General features: G+C 43.0%; 1 pseudogene; it reads left to right on the top strand.

The window, feature by feature from the left end:
- LOC145359795 (large ribosomal subunit protein eL37-like) overlaps window positions 1–19,834 on the top strand; it is a 66,388-nt pseudogene extending 46,554 nt beyond the window's left edge.
- Window positions 19,835–20,224: the final 390 nt, after the last annotated feature.

Here is a 20,224-nt window from a genome sequence, read left to right as displayed (position 1 = left end):
AGCCTATTTTTTAAAGGGCTGGGGATTTAAACAACTTCTAAAATTTGAGTTTGCTTTTATCTCTCAATGACACAGACAAGCCTTCTTTTTAGTTTTAAGAGGGCTAAGAATTTCAATAAATTCTCAGTTTTACAGTTTGACATCCATCCTTCAAGGGTATTTACATGTACTCTAAAAATTTGTAACTCCCCCTACAGACCCTCACTATAGTGTAAATGGGGTCTTTTAGAACTTGGCATTGAGTTTTCATTGCCAGTCTGTGTTATGTGTTAGTCATGCCCCACACTCTTTCGCCTACCAGTAAAAATGGAATCTGTTGGAGATGGGGGAAGGACTTCCACATCCAGGTCTATCATTTTCTATCACTTTTAGTGGACTGTGGAATCCCCAAGCCACCTGGAAAATACAGGCCAAATAGATTTCTTTGTATTTTCACCTCCCTAAAGTTTATTGTTTATGAGGTAAATTTAGTATGTGGTGCAATGCTAACTGACAAGTAATATGCCAGTTAGCATTGGTTGACCTTTTGTAGCTCAGCAGTTGTGCCTTGGGGTAATAGAAGAGGAAAAGCAGTTTGGGTGGCTGGTGCAGATCACCAGTGACAAGGGGGCATAAATCAGACACAGCTGATCCTCAGTTACCCCTGCTGCAGGACACTGTTTACATCCATCACTGAAGGACAACTAAAACCTTGGAAGGCTGTAACGCTTGCGGTTATGCAAGTGATGAGATACTAGGGAAATAAAGTAATATGTTTCTTTTAAATCTTACTAAAATGCATGTCATATCAGTAATGAAGGAGGCCATTCAGCCCATCGAGTCGGCACCAAGAATAATCCCACCTTGGCCCCTATTCGTTTAACCCCACATATTAATCCTGCTATTCCCCTGACACTAAGGGGCAATTTAGCATGGCCAATCAACCTATCCCCACACATCTTTGGAGTGTGGGAGGAAACCAGAGCACCTGCAGGAAACCCAAGCAGGCACAGGGAGAGCGTGTAAACTCCATGTACACAGTTACCTAAGGCCAGTGTTGACCCCAGGTCCCTGGTGCTGTGAGGCAACAGTGCCACCCAATATATTTTTCATCCTGTGATTTTTTTTTTTGTGTGTGTATTGCTCAACCCAATATATTTCAGGTTTGGAATAACATCTGTTGAATGTGCTTTGATAATACTGAGATTAAAGGTGGCAGGATTGAGAAACGCAACATAGATATTCCCAACTGTAGGAATACAGCAGCCATTCCAAACCTTCAAAGCAGATGATTCTAAACCTCAAAGGCAAAAATATAAATACACACTGCGATATTCAACTTGCTTCTTCGCGAGATAAACTATTTACTCTGAGAATTGTAATCAAAATGAAGTGAAGAGAATATAACAGCTGTTTGCATTTGTACAAGTGTTAGTTCTGCACTCCCCTATTCCACACTGCCGTCTGCACGTACGACTTTGAGAGCTGTTCATGGAATACCAATCAAATGCATCCATCATGTCTGACTGACGGTGTGAGCTGGAGATGTGATCATAGTCTTGCCGCAGTGTACGGAGGCAAAATCTGTCCTTCAGAGAATGTGGAATTGTTCAACATGTTGTCTGAAACTGAACCTAATGCATGAAGGGCACCCAGGGGACACGAGTAGTATTTTGTTTAAAATGGTGGCCTTTTCAAAAAAAAACATCGGACGCAAATGTGCCTAAATCCCAATACATCCATTGACCTTCCTCACACTTTGGAGGGGAATTTTCCCACCCTGCCCGCCATGGGAATGGTAGTGGCCGTGGGGGTGGACCATGCAGTTCTTTTGCCACAGGTAGGATTTTTCGGTTTTGGGGTGAGCACGGCCAGAAAATCCCACCCTTTCTGTCTGACTTTTTGTGGACGGCACGGTGGAAGAGTGGTCAGCACTGCTGCCTCACAGTGCCAGAGACGCAGGTTCGATTCCAGCCTCGGGTCACTGTCGTGTATGGAGTTTGCACATTCTCCCCATGTCCACATGGGTTTCGACCAGGTGCTTCGGTTTCCCCCCACCATCCAAAGATTTGGCTGGTTGATTGGCCGTGTTAAATTGCCTAGTAGTGTCAGGCGGACTAGCAGGGTAAATACGTGGGATTATAGGGATAAGGGCTTGGTAAGAATCATGCAGGCTTGATGGGCCGAATGGCCTTCTTCCTTCCACACTGTAAGGATTCCATGATTTTACTGGGTATGTTTTGGACTATGTTTGGGACAGAGAATTTGCAGATAGGCAAATATGAAAAAAATAACTTCTACCACAATACCGTCTTGGAACTGGATTTAACACTCAGAGGGATGATAGCACAATCCCAACATTCCTGAGGTAAACCTATGTACTTCAACGATATTTAGCTATGTTCAGTTTCAAGTTGTGTAATAGAATAAGATGGCTCCTGCTGAGCACAACAGAGGTAAATAAAGCTTTCAATACATTTTCTATTGGATGGAAGGATATTTTTATTGGTAAAAGCTTCCACCTACTGCACTTTAACATTGCTCTGACATGATTCTAATTTCACCCCATTCTCAGGGTGGAATTCTCCCATGCCACCAGCCATGGAAATCGTGGCAGGTGGGGGATGCAGACCATGAGAAGATCCACTAACCTTGGGTGGGATTTTCCGGTTTTGAGGTGAGCGCAGCCAGAAAATCCCGCCCTAAATCTCAATTGGATTTCAGCCTGCACTGACAACAATCCCACCCAGGCCCTATCCCTGTAACCCCACATTTTTACCCTGCTAATCCCCCGACACTAAGGAGCAGTTTATCACAGCCAGTCCAGCTAACTTGCAGACCTTTGGACAGTAGGAGGAAACCGGAGCACCCGAAGGAAACCCACGCAGACACGGGGAGAATGTGCAAACTCCACAAAAGTCACCTGAGACCAGGTCCCTGGCAGCGTGAGTTAGTAGTGCTAACTACTGTGCCACTCCTTATCATTTGTAAGGATCCAAATATTAATCAGTGTCGCCAGTATTCTCAGTTGGACTGGAAATCTATTCAAACAGATTTACCCCAAAGCTTTTTCTCTATATGTAGTTTGAAATGTATACTGTTCAGTCTTACCGTTCTCGCAATCCTTTTATATCCAATAGTCATGTGGAACTAATCTGTAGAAATACTGTCTGCTTATTGGACGGGTGTGATGAACTAACTTATAAATTTATTTTCATGTTAACCATACATGATTGTTTTTACATATATTTCCCATTGGCCAATGGACAAATTCACCAAATGAGGAAACTTTGGAATACAGATACTGTTGGTAAAGAGAAACCTCAAACATTTTACAGATCTTCGTAAAACTGTAGAATCCTTGCAGTGCATAAAAAGGTCAATTGGTCCATCGAGTCTACATTGACTCTCTGAAAGAGCATCCCACCCCAGGCCCTCCCCTTCTCTCCCCTCTATCCCCATGACCCCATGCATTGGAGCCGCTAGCCTAGCAACTTATCATTATTAACTTGAATGGGGTGCTGTGGAACTGTTTGTTCATTCAGCCTCCCATCCATTGACTCTGTCTACACTTCCCACTGCCCCGCCAAAGCAACCAGCATAATTAAGGACCCCACACACTCCAGACATTCTCTCTTCCACCTTCTTCCTTCAGTAAAAAGATACAAAAGTTTGAGATCACGTACCAACCGAATCAAGAACAGCTTCTTCCCTAGTGCTGTCAGACTTTTAATGGACCTACCTTGCAATAAGTTGATCTTTCTCTACACCCTAGCTATGACTGTAACACTACATCCTGCGCTCTTTCACTTTCTTCTCTATGAACAGTACGTTTTGTCTGTATAGCGCATAAGAGACAATACTTTTCACTGTATGTTAATAATGTGACAATAATAAATCAAATCAATTTCTGTTGAGTGGTAAGAGCACTTGAATTTGAATACAGAAAAGGAACAAATAATAAACCAAATAACAGCATCCATGACTGGTACACCTAACGTATACTTCATGGCTTTGGAATACTGCCGTCCCCACCGTGTTCACAACCTCCTTCAAAGTGTATTTTTGAGATGATCATTGAAGTCTTGCTGCCATCAGACATTTGAATGGACCTACCATATATTAAGCTGATCTTTAGAACCATAGAAAATTACTGCTCAGAAACAGGCCTTTTGGCCCTTCTTGTCTATGCCAAACCTTTTTTTGCCTAGTCCCACTGGCCTGCACTTGGACCATATCCCTCCACACCTCTCTCATCCATGAACCCATCCAAGTTTTTCTTAGATATTAAAAGTGACCCCGCATTTACCACTTTATCCGGCAGTTCATTCCACACTCCCACCACTCTCTATCTTTCTTTGCACCTTATCTGTGATGGCAACACTATATTCTGTTACCTCTCCTTTCCTTCTTCCTTATGTACCCTATGTACAGTGTGTTTTGTGCAAGAAACTGTACTTTTCACTGTATCCCAGTACATGTGACAATAATAAATCAAATCGAGTCCAGCGGCTCTCAATTTGCCATCAACTTGAGCAGGCCTGGCTGTTATCATCGTTGACTCCCTTCACTTCTTCTCTCTTCTGTGGCGTAGTAATCCTCCTTTAACCCATCAACGTCTGCAGCAGAGTGCATGATGAATGTCTGAGCTTATTAAAGTGGGTGTTGAAAAATGTTCTGCAATTCAGAACGCAGATTGAACATCGCTTTGTAATGTGCATAATTAGAATTTGACACCAATAGTCATTTGTGAAATTGTCATTAAACAGTTGGAAAGATCTGTAATTGCAGTGTTCTGTACATGGTCAGTTAATATCGCCCGAGTTCTGGTTAGCGGCACAGATTGGAGCTGGGGTAATTCATTGCTGTGTAATGCTGCCTGCCTTTCTAGGGACCCAATCCATTTCCACAAACATTTCTTCTCGCCACGGTTGTTGATTGAAGCAGATGACTACGTGCACCGTGAGGCATCAATGTAGAATTGCAACAATAACCGCAGTCCTTTACAGTCTTCCATTGTACACTTTGTTGCGTTGAGTCATTTGACCGTACAAGTGAAATGGCAAGGAAGAAAAGGGATTAACCCTTTTGTGGCTGAAATTTCTGGGAAACCTGCTTCAGAAGCGTTTTTAAACTGGTGTTCAGTATTCAAAATACTCAAGTGAGCTGTTGGTTATTTCAGTATTATTCAATTGGATCCTCCTTGTTGCAGAATAATGGAAATCAAAGTAAGTGGATTATCAAAGCGAACGTTTTTTGGTTTGGAAATTCAAACATCTGGGAATGGCGCCTTTTGAATTGGCACAAATCCGTGCTATAATCCCATGAGTTTCCTCCTTAAAGGCATTCTCTGCACATCCCCCAGGAACTCCTTCTCACATTGTTCACAAATGTTCAAGTCATTACATTGTAAATCCTCGCTTGTTTGAGGGATTTTCTTTGTGTCACTGTGAGTGGAGGAAGACTGATGACCTGCCCCTGGCATTAATACCATATAGCTCTCCCTATAGATGTACTTTGCAAAAGTTCCGGCTCCGACCCCCGAGGAACTCTCCAAGTTTCTAAGCTCTTTACACGTTCACTTTGGTGACCTGGTATCCCAGGCATCAGCATGTTAAACAAAAGCTGTTTGCACTGTGGAGTAGTGCGAGGTTAATGACATCGTTGCTCTGTACCCCATGAGAACCAGCAGAAAATATGTAAAAGCCAATTGTAAGATCCAGGGCGACTACAGCTGAAGATATAGAACTGGGAAAAGTACAAGATTGATACAGCGTGCTGTGAATATGAGAGTTGCCATTGCCTACGGTAAGGTCAACACTGAAGTGTAGGCGGCATCTGGTCTCTCAGGTTAGTGTTTCCAAGATGTCATGGAGAAAATGCTTTTCTCGTTGGAAAGAGTATTTGTTATTTTTGCCTTTACCACGACCAAACGACAATTAAAATGCTTCTCCTGGATAAGTGGCGGTACGTCAAACCTATGTGACTGAAAATGGGTCAGAAAAAAGGCTACACAATTAAACTTGTCACCTAGATGATGTACATTTGTTGTTCTGTCTTCAAGAAAGATGAGTTGGTCATCATACAGACCTCCTTGTGCAGTTGCCTGGCTAAAACAACCAAATCCCACATAACCCAGGCCATCAAGTTGAGTGACAGAGACTTCCCTTGGATGAGTTGATCAGTTGTTCTTGGAGCTCTGATTCCTTCACAGAAGGTTTTGCCTTGAACTTTACTTTTTGGCCCTTTTGACCCCAAAAATCTATGTTGGATTCGAATCCTGAAGTAGAAAACGATTGACTTCAGTTGATGGATTTAAATTTATATTGACTCGCATGTGATTACTAGATTTTTTTTTCTTTGAAATGACTTATTAATATTTGATTTGCTCCATTCCCTCCAGATCTCTGTACAACATGAACGAGCCACAAGTACACTTCGGGAAACTGTTCCCAGCCCTTCACCAATTTAACTTTGTGAATAGAAAGCTCATTTTAGTTTTTATGGGAAATAAAACCACAGGATTAACATTATTGTTTCTGTGTCAAATGTTTATGAATAACTATACACTGGCAGAGAGCAATGTGACTTTACCAGTATTAATTTCCTTTACCACAAAACCATTGATGTTTACAGAGCAGAAGGAAGTTTTCAAGTCTGTACCAGCTCTTTCATGTAATAATCCTTCATAACCTTGCTCAGCAACAGTTGAAAAAAAAAATCATATTCACACTTGGAAGAAATAAGGGGAGAATTTGAATACTTTGTAATTTTGAGGTAATATGATTTGTATGCAAAAGTCTAAGATTGGAGATACTCTGTAAAGAAATTCCAAGAAATTCTCAATACTAAGCAGTTAGAGTGGGAAGGCACTTTGTCCCTTTCCCACTCCTTGGTACTCATTAATAAATAAGTCAAGCACTCGGATTTCAATGCTTGTCCACTTCAGTCAGGATTCACACTGTCAAGTCTCTTTTTACAAATGCCATCAATACCAATAGGAATGGAGTTTAGAAGAAGTTGGCCAGCCTCGATTTTTTAGTATACACCCCCAGAATCCGAGAACCCTACAGTGCAGTGGTAAATCATTCAGCCCATCGAGTCTGCACTGACCACAGTCCCTATCCCCATAACCCCGTGTATTTATACTAGCTTGTCCCCCTGACATTAAGGGGCAATTTAGCATAGCCAATCCACCTAACCCGCAATATCTTTGGACTATGGGAGGAAACTGGAGCACCAGAGGAAACCCACACAGACACGGGGAGAATGTGCAACTTCCGCACAGACGGTGACCCAAGCCGGGAATTGAACCCAGGTCCCTGGTGATGTGAGGTAGCAGTGTCAACCACTGCACCACCGTGCCACCCCAAAAAGTAGATTCTTCCAGTAGAAAATTACTGAAAATGACACTTTGGTCACCTTTCTCCTTTCAAGCATTAATTTGCATGCAATATTTTTCTAATAATACTGAACATCTCCGAAGAATAATCTCACCAAGCTTGCCTGAAATTTGGGAACTGTCCTGTATTGTGCTCCCAGTTTATGACAGATGGATACAAACTGGTCACATTTTCCAAAAAAAAAGTTAGATTTGAATGTAATTCAGGATGCGATTCTGTGTAAAAGTCTAGCGTTTAAGCTGGAGAAAGACAATAACTAACAAGTTACTTGGTGCGTCCTTCTGAAATTGAAATTGAAGTACGCCATTGGGATAGCGTAAAGGGAGTTTGGCTCTGCAGTAAACCTGCAGCATATGTAATTGTGGAAAAGGTTAGTCTTCTTAAGAAATCCATTTCACACAAAAGCTGTGGGCATCAGAAAGGTAGGCTTGTCTGCATCTTAGCTTTCTTTTATTACTTCCTTTTAAAATGTTATGTGCCACCAACTTTCTACACAAGTTCTTCAAGTTCTTTTGTAAACGAGCTAAGAGTCTCCGAGATCTTCAGAAACCTGGCTCTGTGCCTGGCTTCTTCATTGATCTATTGATATAAAAGTTGATGGCAATGCACCGAATAGGAGCACTTTATCCGTCTTGCAAGGCACGTGGCCTTCGAACCTTGTCCTGTGCATTACACATTACTTAAAACGGCGATAAAGCATTTAAGTGTGTGTTGATGAATGAAGGGGAAAAGCTGTAATGTATACACTTGTAACTGCACAATGAGCAATTAAAAATTAATAAGGATCACAGCTACTATTTAAAAAAGGGCTGCAGAAAAAGTAAATGTTATTTGGGGTAGGACAATATGTGCTCAACAAAAGCTTTGGCAGCAAATCTAATTAGTTCTAACAGAAAATTAATCAGCCTAATTATGTACATCATTAGCATAAAAGATGAAAAAAACAAGATGTAACACTGGCAGCAAGAAGGGACATCTTTCAACAGGGTTATTTCAAGCGTTCTTAAAGGGATGCTGTGGGCATTCCAGTCAGTGATAACTTCTAACAATAGATTAATGCTAGAATGCACTTAGTCTGAATCCATGCATTTTGTTTTAGTTCCCAAGCCCTCTACTACACATTTGTACTTGTCCTGTCAAACCACTGATCTAATAGCAAGATTCTAATTAGTGATTGATGGCACTAAATTTTGCAAAATCTGCATAATTAAATGAGCAAGTGCCAGTTTGAGGGGAAGGCGTGTGTTAGTCACTGCACTGTACTGTTTTTGGTTACTTATCATTTGTATTGTCAAGTAGACAAGTTAAATGCATAGCAAAGATCTGGCTCAAAAACTAGATTGTCGATCACCAACTTGTGGCGTATAGGAGGCAGTAGCGCATTGGCATCACTGGACTAATAATTCAGAAACCCAGGGTAATGATCTGGGTACCAGGGTTCAAATCCCGCCTTGATGGAATTTAAACCCAATAAAACATCTGGGATTAACTGTCTAATGATGACCACAAAACCATTGTCAATTGTCATAAAAACCCACCTGGTTCACAAACGTCCTTTACGGAAAGAAAGTTGCCAACTTTACCTGGTCTGGAGTCACATAGAGGCCAGACTCATAAATGCCCTCTGAAATGGCCGAGCAAGCCAGTCAATTGTATTCAACCTCGACAGAGAAAACACAAAGGAATGAAACCGAATGACCAACTGGCATCGACCTTGGCATCAGAAATGTCAACTGCAAACCCAGCCCTGTCAACCCTGCCAATCTCTTCTTTGTAACATCTGGGAGTTTGTGTCAAAACTGGGAGAGATGTCTCACAGACCAGTCAAGTAAGAGCCTGACATAATCATACTCACGGAATAATATCTGACAGATAATATCCCAGACACCACCATCACTATTATAGGGAGCCCTCAACATTGACCCCATGAAGTCTCGTGGCAACAGATCAAGCATGGGCAAGGAAGCCTCCTGCTGATTACCATGGACTGTCCTCCTTTAGCTGATGAAGCAATGAGGGTTATAAGGGCGCAGAATGTCCTATGGTTGTGGGACTTCTATACCCATCACCAAGAGCGGCTCTATAATACCACCTCAGCTGACCGGGTCCTGCTGCACCGCGATTGCCAAAAGTGGTGAGGGAACTATCAAGAGGAAAAAACATTCTTGACCTCATCCTTATTAACTTGCCTGCCACAAATGCATCTGTCCTCGACAGTCGGAGTGATCGCCACACTGTCCTTGTGGAGGCAAAGTACTGCTTCATATTGAGGATATCCTCCATCATGTTGTGTGGCACTACCCAATGGGATAGACTTCAAATAAATCTAGCAGCTCAAGGCTCGGTATCCACTAGGCGCTGTGGGCCATCAGCAGGAGCAGAATTGGATTCATCCACAACCTGTCACCTCATGGCCTGACATATTCCCCACTCTACCATTGCCACCAAGTCAGGAGATCAACCCTGGTTTCATGAAGAGTGCAGGAGGGCATGCCAGGAGCAGCACCAGGGTGAGGTGTAAACCTAATGAAGCTACAACAACAGGATGACTTGCATGGCAAACAGCATAAGCAGCAAGTGATAGAGCTAAGCAATCCACAACCAACAGATCAGATTTAAGTTCTGCGTCCTTCAACATCCAGCCGTGAATGGTGGTGGACAATTAACCAACTCACTGGAGGAGGAGGCTCCACAAATATCCCCTTCCTCAACGACGGAGGAGCCCAGCACATCTGTGCTAAAGATAAAGCTGAAGAACTCGAAGCAATCTTCAGCCAGAGGTTTTGAGTGGATGATTGATCTCAGCCTCCTCTAGAGGTCCCCAGCAACACAGATGTCTGTCTTCAGCCAATTCAATTGCATAATATCAAGAAATGGCTGAAGGCACTGGATACTGTATGGGCCCTGACAATATACTGGCAATAGTCCTGAAGACTTGTGCTCCAGAACTTGCTGAGCCCCCAGCTAAGCTGTTCCCATACAGCTACAACATTGACTGGCAATATGGAAGTTGCCCAGGTATGTCCTATGCACAAGAAAAGGACAAATCTAACCTAGCCAACTGCCGCACCATCAGTCTATTCTCGATCATCAGTAAAATGATGGAAGGGGTCATTAACAAAGCTATCAAGCAGCACTTACGCAGTAATAAATTACTCACAGACACTCATTTTGGTCTCTGCCAGGGTCGCTCAGCTCCTGACCTCATTATAGCCTTGGTTCAAACAAGGACAAAAGAGTAGAAGTCCACAGGTGAAGTGAGAGCGACTGCCCTTGGCATCAAAGCAACAGAGTGTGACATTGAATCCCAGCAAAACTGGAGTCAGTAGGAATCAGGGAAAAACTCTTTGCTGGTTGGAGTCATACCTGGCACAAAGGAAAATGGTTGTGGCAACAAAGACAGAAAATGATGGAAAATCTCAGCAGATTTCACAGAGAGAGAATAGAACCAATGTTTCAAACTTAACCTGGAGAATATCCAAGCTTGGGCTGACGTGTGGGAAGTAACACTCATGCCACACAAGTATCAGACAATTGCTATCTCCAACAAGAGTGAATGGAGCCATCGTCTCTTGACATACAATGGCATACCATCGTTGAATCCCCCACTATCAACATCCTGGGGGTTACAATTGACCAGAAATTGAACTGGATTCTTTTATAAATACTGTAGCTACCAGAGCAGACCAAAGGCTCAGAATCCTGTGGTAAGTAACTCACCTCCTGATCCCCCCCCAAAGTCTGTCTACCATTTACAAGGACCAAGTCAAGAGTATAATGGAATATTTTTCACTTGCCTGGATAACTGCAGCTCCAACAACACTCAAGAAGTTCAATGCTACCCAAGACAAAGCAACCTGTTTGATTGCTACTCCTTCCGCAACATTCCACAAACAGCAGCTGTGTGTACCATCGACAAGATACACTGCAGGAACCCACCAAGGTTCCTTAGGCAGCACCTTCCAAACTCATGACCACTGCCATCTGGAAGGAGAAGAGCAGTAGATACCTGGGAACACCACCACTTAGAGATTCCCCTTTAAGTCAGCCACCACCCTGACTTGGAAATATTGCTTCACTGTAGCTGGGTAAAAATATTGAAATTTTCTCGCTTAACAGCACAGTGGATGTACCTACACCTCAGGAACTGCAGCAATTCAAGAAGGCAACTCACTACCACCTTCTAAAGGGCAATTAGGGATGGTCAATAAATGCTGCCCTAGCCAGCGATATCCACATCCCGTAAAATGAGTTTAAATAAAAATGTCACGTGATAATGCTTAACTTTTATTCAAACTTTAGAACCATCTTCAAAATACGACAAATATATGGGGGCTGGTAAACCGCGAGTAGATTACTCTTCACTCGGGCCTATGAAGAGTCACTGGCAGGATTTTACAGCCTTGCTCGACCTGAGGCCGGGAAATCCTGCCTGAGGTCAATGGACATTTCCATTGTCTGTCCCTCACCCACTCTGATTCCAGGGCGGGCGCCGTGGTAAAATTCTGGCGACTGACCCATTTCTCAGAATTTCCAAGTGTCAGCTCGGCACATTTGTTCGCACCATTCTGCTCCTGAATTGCAAAGATTAGGTTCAAATGTAAGACTTCAGCAGATGGCCTGATTTGAGATTTTTGTACACTCCCTGCGCTTTATGGCCCAGTTCATAAAAGGGCAGTGGTGCCCCAGAATCCCAGTCTCAGTTTCTTAACCCATTACCATTAAAAAGAATATGAACTATTCACTCACCTCATCAGCCTGCTTGTGGGACTGAGCTGCGTGTTTCGGCTTTGTGTAGCAACTACACTTCAAAAGTAATTCAGTGGCAGAGAACCTGCTCTGGGATATGCTGAAGGGCACTATAAAAGCAATTTCTTCCTTTCTTTTCACAGTTGAAAATGCTCTCTCTAAGTCACACACACTTCTGCGGCAGGCATCACTGGACACCAATCAAGAATTGGAAACGCAGCTTACTTTCCCCCTCTCTCACCAGCTCTCCTGCTGAGATGACCTAGCTAAGCACAGACCATAATGGTGTCCTTTTGTGTAGCACGCCACATCATGCATTTACCCACTGAGCGAGACAAGTAGCAAAATCCCATTTTAACTGACATTTGCACTTTGATTTCATCCACAGAGGATAAAGCTCCCTGGCAGAGAAATGATAAACTGCGACTCAGGGTGAGGAACGGCATTGCAATATGCTTCCTGTCAAGTTGATTGATGAAACAAGCGGAAATGGCAGCCACAGGCTGGGCAATGTATGGACTAGAGATGGCACCCACACCCCCAAAATAATACTCAGAATTGCTAAATATGAACTGCCACTCTAGTTACACCATTGCCACTTGAGTAGAGATCATAGATCATTGATGGAGACAATAGACCAAATTTATTTAATTCTATCTCCAAACTGCCTCCTGTAGGAACTGTTTGTGCTTCTTTAAACAGTCCTCTCCGTGTAACAGAATTGATACATAATGAGTGCCTCTCCATCGATGGTCTTCTGCAGCAGGTTATGTGGGGAACGGGAGCGGCATGGTGGCACAGTGGTCAGCAATGCTGCCTCACGGCACCAGGGACCCGGGTTCGATTCCCAGCTTGACTCACTGTCTGTGCAGAATCTACACGTTCTCCCTGCATCTGCATGGGTTTCCTCCGGGTGCTCTGATTTCCTCCCACGGTTTGAAAAACGTGCTGGTTAGATGCATGCTAAATTCTCCCTCTCTCAAGGGGGCAACAGGTTCAAGGTGAGAGGGAGAAAGCTTAAGAGAGATATGTGGGACAAGTTTGTCATGCAGAGAGTGGTCGGTGCCTGGAATGCACTGCCTGAGGGAGTGGTGGAGGCAGGCACGTGAGCAGCATTTAAGAGGTATCTGGATGGGTGCATAAAGAGGGAGGGGAGGAGAGGAATATGGCCCGAGTAAGGGCTGAAGGTGTTTTTTTGAAGTTTAGTTTGGGAATCATGATCAGCACAGGTTAGGATGGCCTTTTCTTTGTTCTTCGTTAACTCCTTTGTTCATCATCTAATAACGTCATGGGAAGTTTTGGATGCACCTGAAGGGAGTCTTAGTTCAAGCCCAACTTTGAGATTGCCCTTGAATTTATGTAAGCGTAAAACTTTAAAATCTATCTTTAAACAAGCTAGTCTCCTGATTCTAAACTCCTTGAATGTTATTTAGTTTTGCCTCACTTTTTCTTTTCTATAATTACAGTCAGTCACTTCCGGTGATTTTGATAATGATAGCCTTGCTGGCAAAAGAAATAGGACAGAGATTACACCCTAGTTCACCAATGACCCGCTATAAATTTTGACCGTAACTCTAATTCGGCCGATTCTCCTGTCCAGCGCAGGTCCAGGGAAAATATTACACCTAACTTAGCAAAATAGAACTCATTATACATGAATTTCTGTCCACCCTCTCTCCCATGCCCCACAACCCCACTCCCACCTCCCAACCCCTCCTCCCCCATTCACTTTGGTCTTAATCGATCTTGATCTCTCTGGAAAACAAACAAAATATCTCTGTATTAGGCTCAGACAGAAAGCTGGTATAAAGCTCTCCAGCCATACTGGCCAATTTTCTCCTTGGACTTTGAGCCTCTTAGTCAAAAGGAAATGAGTGGGTGTGATTTACCCTGGCAGGGTGCAGCTTTAGAGAGCCGCCAGGACAAATGCTGCTGAGAATTGGGGTGTCCTTTTTAAAGGGCACCCCAATCGGAACACAAAATTAACTCTGCCCTCCCCCCCCATAACTCCATGATGTTTGTGGGATGGGTGGTATCCCCATCCCCCCAACAAGCATTCATCCAGCATTCCCATTACCCCTCATATTCATCACTGATATTCACAATGTTACATCCCCCCACCCCCATTTCCCCAACAATCATCGTCAGCACTCAAATCCCCCTTCAGGGCATGCCCTGCGCACCCCCACCCTCCACGTCACGCATAAACCCCCCACATGAGGCTCCCACTACAGTCCGCCCTGGCTTTGCTCCGTGGCAACGACTGGCCATGTCCGTCTCCCCCTCTCCTCTTGGGGGGCTGTATTTTCTGCTGCATCTGAGATGGATCCCCTTGACTGCTTCACATTTGGTCAAACCACTTCTGAACCTCATCACCATGATGTCATATCAGTGAAGTGTGAATATCTAATGAAGGGGGCAGAATTCATTTGGTGGGGACGGCCTGTTAATCATGTTAAAATTTATTTAAATCTATTTAAATGAGGTTCCCACCCATTATGGCATTGCCAGGGAGAGGCAGGAGAAAATTGGGAAATGTAGGAGGGGAGAATCCTCCAACCATTAATTCCGATGGGATTCTCTGGTCCCACTGGCTGTGCACCCCCTCCTGCAGATTGGCAGTGGCCAGGGGTGGCGTCAGTGGGAAATCCCATTGACAGCAGCAGGATCAGAGAATCCTGATGACAGCAAATATCTCCGAGAAACACATGGCTGGGAGGATATCCCCCAACACTCTCTTCAAAGAGAATTGTGTTTCTGGACTCTCTCCAGATATTGCACCCACACCGGCATTCCCGCGCATAGAGAGTGCGGGGGGCTCAAAATCCTACCCGCACTCTATTTGTTGGAACATAAGAACTAGGAGCAGGAGTTGGCCATCTAGCCCTTCGAGCCTGCTCCGCCATTCAATAAGATCATGGCTGATCTGAAGTGAATCAGTTCCACTTTCCCACTTTCTCCCCATAACCACAATCTGGGTTTGCAGACTGTCTCATTCTCTCTGAATATAACACAAATTCTTAATACGTCTCCTATGTTACCTCAAAGTCTCAGGATTAATTCAATGTTCGGCAAATATCTCTGTCCATTCTTGGGTGCGAATTGCACTCACAAGTAACATTATTGGCGTCGTGAATCCAGTAGATGTACATGTCTTCTTTCCCATTGTTTGGAAATCTTATTTTTCTCCAACACCACTGGCAGCACTAGACTTCGACAATCATGCTATTTCCTTCAGAGTTTCAGGAATTCAAGAGAAAATGTGCCTCACTTTGACACCCAGAGGTCAAGTTTTTTTTAAATTCATTTGTGGGACATGTGCATCACTGGCTAGCCATCCCTATTACCCTTCCCTAGTTGATTTTCAACTGCCCTTGGACGGCAGTTGAGAGTCAAACACATTGCTGTGGTTTTGGCGTCATATTGTAGGTCAGATCAGGTAAGGATGGCAGATTTCCTTCCCTAAAGGACATTTGTGATACAGATGGGTTTTTTCTGACAATCAACAATGGTCGATGGTCATCAGTAGATTTTTAATTCCAGATTTTTTTTAAATTAAATTCAAATTCCACCATCTGCCATGGCAGGATACGAACCCAGATCCCCAGAACATTAGCTGAGTTTCTGGATTAATAGTCTAGTGATAATATCACTGGGCCATCGCCTCCCCTGTGTCTAATTACAAAGTTAGAGTTTATATTTAGTGTCACAAGTAGGCTTACATTAACACTGTAATGAAGTTACTGTTAAAATCCCTCAGTCACCACACTCTGGCGCTTGTTCAGGTACACTGAGGGAGAATTTAACATGGCCAATGCACCTAACCAGCATGTCTTTTGCACTATGGGATGAAACCGGGGTAAACCCATGCAGACATGGGAGAATGTGCAGTCTCTGCACAGAGAGTGACTGAAGCCAACAAATCAAAGCCAGATCCCTGGCACTGTGAGGCAGCAGTGCTAACCATTATCCCACCACGAGCAATGCTGACTGATTTTACTTTGTAGCTCTCGATAAGGGCAAAGTGATACTTTCCCACCCAATCAAATACTTCATCGATACATCAAGTGATTAGTGCTTATTTAGGCACTGTGTGTGCATTGTTGACTTTGCTGAAGCCAAAAGGATGAAAGAAAACTGGAGTACATAAAATACACTTTTTTCTCACTGTCATATCCATGCATCATTGAAAATGCATGGCTACATGGACTGGCGACAACAAATCTCATTTCCTGTTAAACTTATATCATATTTTTGTTTCAATTTTTTCCATTATAATTATAATCTCTCCAATTACAATGGAAAACACCTATGCAAACTTGTCATATTGTAATTATACCCTCTTTTCAATGGTGGAACAGCTTCAATCTAGTGTGTTAGTTCCAAAGGTTGCATTATCGAGAAAATAATAGGCTTCAACTTACGATAAATGTTACTATTTAAATATTTTTTTAAAAAGTAAATAAAATCATTATGCAAAGGAGCATATATTACTTCATGCAGACTCAATTTGATAATAAAACGTCATTAAAAATCACCCCGATCCAATTATTCCCCCTCCCTCTAACCCTGGTTCACGCACACACTAAACTTTGATCTTGACTCCTCATAAAATCATTCCACAGGCAGTCTCGCACTGAAATTTAAAGCCAGTTATGTGTTGATTTTTTTTTTAACAAATTTGGCCAAAGACTATTTAACTAGAAGGAAATATAGCTTCATTAACGATTAGACAAAACAGACCAAAAAAAAATTCAGACTGCTTATTTTAAAAATAATTATTGATTGCTGCATGTAGTTTTGAAACAGTGTCATGTTAAGTAAGCTGAAGGTCATTAATCAAAGTTTTCTCTGCTAGAAGCGCCGCAGCAAAAACCCGAGTCTAGAACGTAGAACCATAGAACAAGTTTTTTTTATTCATTCGTGGGACATGTGCATCACTGGCTGGCCATTCTCTAGTTGATTTTCAACTGCCCTTGGATAACAGTTGAGAGTCAAGCGCATTGGAGATGTCAGGGGTAAGTAGGAGATGTCGGGGGTAAGTAGGAGATGTTGGGGGTAAGTTTTTCACTCAGAGGGTGGTGAGTGAGTGGAATCGGCTGCCATCGGTGGTAGTGGAGGCGAACTCGCTGGGGTCTTTTCAGAGACTTCTGGATGAGTACACGGGATTTAATGGGATTGAGAGTTATAGATAGGACTGGTAGGTATGGATATGATCGGCGCAACTTGTGGGCCGAAGGGCCTGTTTGTGCTGTAGTGTTCTATGTTCTAAGTAACATAGTACAGCACAGGAACAGGCCCTTCGGACAATGTCATGCCGAACATGACACCAAATTAAACAAATCCCTTCTGCCTGCCCTTGGTCCTTAACACTCTATTCTCTCCATATTCATGTGCTTATCTAAAAGTCCCTTAAATGCCCCTGTTGTAACTGCCTCCACCACCCCTGGCAGCACATTCCAGACTCTCTGAGTAAAAAAACGTGCCCTTCATATTTCCCTGGAACTTTCCCCCTCTCACATTATGTGCATGCCCTTGAGTATTAGACATTTGGGAAAAATATTCTGATCTTATCTATGCCTCTGATAATTTTACAGGGACTGCAGCAAAAACTTGAGTCATGTGGATGTCCTTTTAATTGAATATTTTAGCATTACATTAGAATAATTACGACAAGTTGATGTGACCAATTATGTGAAAATGTCATCAGAACCCCAAATACATTAGGTTTGTATTTTTCTGTATTAAATACTTACAGGATATGCTCTGAAGCTACTATGAGGCTGCACGTTGGCACAGTGGTTAGCACTGCTGCCTCATAGTTTCAGGGACTTGGGTTCAAATTCTGGTTTGAGTCACTGTCTGCATGTTCTCCTTGCATCTGCACAGGTTTCGTCCGGGTGCTCCAGTTTCCTCCCACAGTCCAAAACACATGCTGGTTTGGTGGAATGGCCATGCTAAATTGACCCTTAGTGTTAGGGTGATGAGCAGGGTGAGGTCGGGTGACAGGGATAGGGCTTGGGTGGGTTTGTTGTTGGCGAAAAATTGATGGCCCGAATGGCCTCCTTCAGCACTGTGGAGATTCTATGAACGTCCTTTTGTAAAACAGGTGTGGGGTAATTCCCTCCATTGCCTGCACACTGAGTACCAACTATAATCCATATTTATGACAAGAGATCTGCTTTTATCCTGGGTACTCATCTTTATTGAAGTATATCAGCTCCCATTCATGTGCGTTTTAATCTATATGTGGCATTACGAGAAGCTTGAGGATTGAACCGTTAAATGAATAATCGGACTGCTGAATCTTTGAAAATATTTCAGATTCAATAGCAAATAATCAGTGGAGAGAATTAGGTCCTCAATGAGTCACTTGTTTCCAACCATCCTTATGGAGTGCTTGAGTGTCATTTTTGTGCATTATGGCTCAATCAGAGGCCCTCAAACGTATAATTGTGTTCCCTGTATCTCATTATGTCTTGCATGGTATTGTAAAATGCAGTAGAGTCCACTCATATTAAACTCTGGAAAAATTAAAGCCCAATTATTATCTCAAGGCAGCTTCATTGAGATTCGTGGCACTGGCAAACAATAGATTTGTGCATTTATTTTTTCATTGCTAAGGAGGCATGTGTAAAGACACATCTACACGTATCATTGCTTGAATAGGTAAAGTCAATAAAATAATATGTATCAGATGGCCCTTTCATCAGCACACCAGGGAATCATAGGCTGGAATTTTCTAACTGATGGACCTGCCTATGTGAGGAAAGATTTCAATGGCTCATTGCCACGGGGGTTCTCCTGTGGAGGGACTGGAAAATTTCAGCTCTTGAATTAAGAAAATAATGTCATGGTCAGATTTATTTATTATGATCTCAATCAGGGATTGACCTATTGGAGTATGAACTCCCTTATTAAAGATCCAATTGATGGCCCAATCAGGGAGTCTTTGCCTCATACTTAACTGGTGTGTCAGTTCCTCTGACACCCTGGAAGTTGACTGCTAACTGATACCACACTGTATTGTTGTTAGAGTTGTAAATAAAGAGATTTTGGTAAAGGGACTTCTGCCTCCAAAGACTTATTACGCCTGTCAGAAGCTTTTAAAAGCGAAGTGTTCTGGAGCTTCCTTGTTCTAATATTTTGATGGGATTTGAGTGTTCCTGGCAAAGACAACATTTATTACCATTTGCCCTGTGAAGGTGACAGCAAGCCACCTTGTTGAACCACTGCAGTGCAGTCTTTTTTCTTTAGATTCTTATTCCATTCAAAAGACTGAATTCAAATTGAATCCAATTTATTGTTCTTACATGAGGGACAAACAAGATCCAAGCTGACATGGTGAGACATTGCACCCCATCCTGGGCTTGATCTACCTTGTTTCACCTTGGTAAGAGGCAGAACAAGACCCACACTCTTTGCAGGCGATGTGGGGCTAAAACATTTCACCTGCAGAAATCAACCTGCGGTAAATGTGCCGACCCTCCCAAGTGAAAGAGGAAGTATAACTGGAGTACTAAGGCTAAAAGGAGAAACACAACTGGTACTGGCTGCATGAGGCACCTGAAGGTGGTGTATCGTCGATTCAGGAATGGATTCCGTGAAGGGATCACCCCAGACATTCCACAATGGCTTCCTCCAGCACTGCATCAAGTACCAGTGTAGCTACACGACAAATAAAGCTATGGTTTGGGAAATAAAAAGGCTGAGATGGCTTTGAAAAGTTGCACCAGGTAAAGCCTCAGTTGAACCTCGGCTACCCTGATCCTTTACTCTATCTTAGCCAAACCACGGTCGTAGGCATCAACACATCCCAAGTGCAATGGGCTGCTTGATCATAGATTTGTCTTTGTGCTCATGTGTGGTCTAAGAAGGTAAGTCCGAGAATATTGGACCAATGACTATTAAAAAAACGGTGATTATATTTCCAAGACAGAGTAATGTTTGATTTGGGCAGGAATTTGGAAGTGGTGACGTTCCGATGTGCTTGCTGTCCTCCTCCTTTTAGATAATGGAGGTTGCAGGTTTCTAAAGTGTTCCTATAGAAAAGTTGGTACGTAGTCACAGTGCGTCTTGTAGCTGATAAACAT

This window comes from Carcharhinus amblyrhynchos, chromosome 29, assembly GCF_965287045.1.
Source record: "Carcharhinus amblyrhynchos chromosome 29, sCarAmb.v2.hapA, whole genome shotgun sequence".
NCBI classification, from domain to species: Eukaryota; Metazoa; Chordata; class Chondrichthyes; order Carcharhiniformes; family Carcharhinidae; genus Carcharhinus; species Carcharhinus amblyrhynchos.
This window is presented reverse-complemented; position numbering and strand designations above follow the sequence as displayed.